The sequence below is a fragment of the Hipposideros armiger genome, unplaced genomic scaffold (assembly GCF_001890085.2).
Source record: "Hipposideros armiger isolate ML-2016 unplaced genomic scaffold, ASM189008v1 scaffold_57, whole genome shotgun sequence".
Taxonomy (NCBI): Eukaryota; Metazoa; Chordata; class Mammalia; order Chiroptera; family Hipposideridae; genus Hipposideros; species Hipposideros armiger.
Genome location: NW_017731407.1, coordinates 4,514,154 through 4,517,787, shown reverse-complemented (window position 1 = coordinate 4,517,787; position 3,634 = coordinate 4,514,154). Strand labels below are relative to the sequence as shown.

At 31.7% G+C, this 3,634-nt stretch overlaps 1 pseudogene; it reads right to left on the bottom strand.

Annotated features, from left to right (window-relative positions):
* Positions 1-2,447: 2,447 nt before the first annotated feature.
* On the bottom strand, positions 2,448-3,058 carry LOC109381974 (peptidyl-prolyl cis-trans isomerase FKBP3 pseudogene; annotated as a pseudogene).
* Between the last annotated feature and the right edge of the window lie 576 nt (positions 3,059-3,634).

The window sequence follows — 3,634 nt, the reverse complement described above, 5'->3', positions numbered from 1 at the left end:
CTATAATGAACGCCACTCAGCAAGACACCGCTACATATCGACAGGATCATAGCTGTGAGACACTGATAGACCAAGGTTATGAAACCTTACTGAGATGTTTGTACAGTGCTGTCAATGTAAATACATGGTGGTAAGTTTTCAAACTTAATTGTCAGAACTCGTAAACAACAATTATTTCTCACAATTCCAGAGCCTGGGAAGTCAATGCTCAAGGTGCCTACAGATTTGGTGTCTGGTGAAAAACAGCTTTCTGGTTCACAGATAGCTGCCTTTTCTTTTTGTCCCTACATGGTGGAACAGACGTGACAGTGCTCTGAGATCTGTTTTATAATGGCCTCAATCCCATTCCTGAGGGCTTGGCCCTTATGACCTATTCACCTCCCAAAGGCCATATGTCCCAATACCATCACCTTTAGTGGTTAGGATTTTAACATATGAACTTTGTGGGGGCACAGACATTCAAACTATAATGCTATCTGTCAAATATATACATGCTTCATGATTTTTATCCAAATTGAATCGTGAAAATATAATTAAAATTAAAGGAAATGTTAAAATAGAAAATTGGCCTTACCCTGCTCAATTTTCATTTTCTGTTCTCTTACAATATTTGTTCATATTTCATACTTTATGATATTCTAGCTATTTTTACACAGTTGTATTTTTTCTCCTTAAGTATAAAACATTTTCATATTGTTATATAATTTGTATCATTACAATTATAAATCTTGTATAATCCATTAAATATGTATATTTATTTAATTAATTTTTATTGTAAAAATATATACTCGTATTTTGCTGTATACATACTCATTCACTTAATTATGTCTTGTGTTAAATTCCAAGAGTGATAGATACTATTTTACAAAAATATGAGGACACATATAAGTCACATGATCACATCTGAAAATTACCTTCTAAAAGGATCCTACCAAATCACATTGGAACCAATATTGCAGCATTATGCTGGTAATCATAAGAGGAGAGGAAATATCATTTTCTTTTTGTTTTTTGTTTTGCTAACTTGGTAAGAGAAAATATTATCCCTTTGTTTTATTTTATTTATTTGCATGAGGGGTGAATTGGCTCTGTGTAAATTAGGTTTACTTATTGTTTAACCATATTTTCTCTAGTACAAATTGCTTTTTCAGGTCAGTTTTCTTGCCATTGTTCCTTAAACTAGTAAAGGGCCTATAACCATATTGTTATGTAAAATATTTATATAAATAGAAATCATGGTAAAAATGTAATCACTAGTAAGTACCCACATATAAATAATTTCCTATAAGGAACTGAGATAGTTTTAGAGCCTCATTAACCAAAGAATGTTTAATTTATTAGAATAAAGTTCTTTTAATGTAGTAGAATACAGCTTTCACATTTGTTCATCCTCATTCCTGACTACATAATCATTGTAAGAATTTAATCTGTAACTGAAACAATAATTAAAACAAGTCACATAGAAACTTGCACAGTATAGAATATTCTAGATAACTAAATCAGGATTCTTTCCATTACAATGTACTACCTTGCTTCCTTTATTTTTAAGGCCTTATTTTTAGTTGCCAAAATTAATTACAGATTAAAGAGAATTTAGGAAGTATATAACCACATTTTTTTTTGTTTGAGGCAAATAACAATCCAGAAAGTTTACAAAATATAAATAAGATGATATAATTAGTTATATGCAAAATCAAAATTAAAACACAAGAGTCCTGACTCCCATTCCATCACCTTGCCCACTGTACAGTTATTTAATTTTATAATATTTTAAATATGAAGACTTTAACAAGAGCCAGATCTTTTATATTACAATTCTAAAATCCCAAACTCATCCTAAGTATAGTATTTCTAAGACTCTTACCCTAACAATGTAATACCAGACCAAAGAGAAGACATATTTAATCTTCATTGCAAAAGCTGCTTTTCTCCAAGTTAGTGAATGTTTTTTCCTCTTTTTACTTTCTAGAAAATCATAGAAATCCAATAATAAGCATCCAATATAATGTGGAAGAAAATAATTTGCCTCAGATAGAGATGTTGCAATAGATCTTGAAACTTATAATTCAGTTAGCTTGAAAAAATTAATACTTGAAAAATATGATTAACTCAATGGACACATGTCTAAACAAGTCAAATATATAGATCTCACTTTTTTTTGATGCTGGATAAATTTTTATTGAGCCTTTTAATTTGCAACATGAGGCAAAAGGAAAATGAGTTCTCCTTAACCAATATTTTACACAGCTGTAGTAAAATATTTTAAATGTCAGTGATTTATCACGGATTACATTTTTCAAAAGTTTAGGGATCAAGTAAACAAGTTCTAACTTAACTCCTTGAATTTTCCAGTTGACTTTTCCCTTGCAATAGTAACCACCTGTAATTATTTACATAAGTTTTTTCAAGGTCATTGCTGATGTCATTAGATCTGAAGCATTGCTATTTCAATCAAGATCTACTAATTCCACTTCAAAAATAAGTTTTTAATTTGGTGGAATTTTGGCACCAGGCTGTCCTTTTTTTCCATAAGCCCATTCTGGTTCCATCTCCAGTCGAGCCTTTTCTCCTTTATTCATTGTCAAGAGTGCTCCAGCCCATCCTCTGATAACTGCCCATTCCAACCTTAAAACTTAAAGGCTTAGCATTTTTCTTCTTCTTTGAACTCATTTAAATATTGGTATCAAAAACAGTCCCGTCCTGTAGTGTTCCTGTATACCAGCAGTGAGCATCATCTCTCTTTTTGGGATAGTTCTATCCCCTTTTTTAAGAACATATTTTGCATATATTGGTGGACCTTCATCCAGTCTCTCTTCAGATTTGGTTTCTTCGGGTTTACCTTCATTACGCTTCACATTTTTCACCTGCTTGACTACTTTACTTATACTTCCAGTGGGTATAGGCTTTAACCAGGTGGTCTTTGTTAGCTGTCTTGGCCACATTTTTTAATGTTCCTAATAACTTACATTCTGCAAGAAACAAATGAACCGTGGTCCTGTAGAAACTCGATAATGTCCTTCTTGGGTAGCTGCTCACTGTGCAGCTCCTCATGGTCCATCCCACCACCTTTCCCCTCTACCTCTGCTTTTAGGTCTCACATTTTTTAAAAAGTCTTCACAAAATGGAATTGAACTGAATTTAAATGTACTTTTAAAAATAGAATAACATTTAAAAGTTATAAATTAATTTATTTGCGTTCGCTTTTTAAAATTTTTTTACATTTATTAGTGGTCTTGGCATCAGCAAAATTGGTAAGCTGATGGTTAAATTTTACCAGAAATAATAATGAATGCAATAGAAAAGAGCCATATTTCTAGAAATCTAATTTTGAGCCAAGAGGTGAACTCTCAGTGTTATTCATTTCCTTTGCTAGCCTTGTAAGATGTTTAGGTACTTAAATTTGTAACAAATATGATAAAGAATAATTGTGTATACTCAAACAACAGCTCTTGTGTCCAGTGATCGGGAAATTAAACTTAAGCTATAGTGGTGCTTAGTTGTTTCGGGGTCTTTTTTGAGATTACAATAGTTCCATTTTAGTGAAAAACAGGTTGAAAGAAGTTCCCTGAAACACTTATTTAAATTGTTTGCTAGAATAAATTACTATTGACAAAATTTTTTTTCAAAGGAGTCC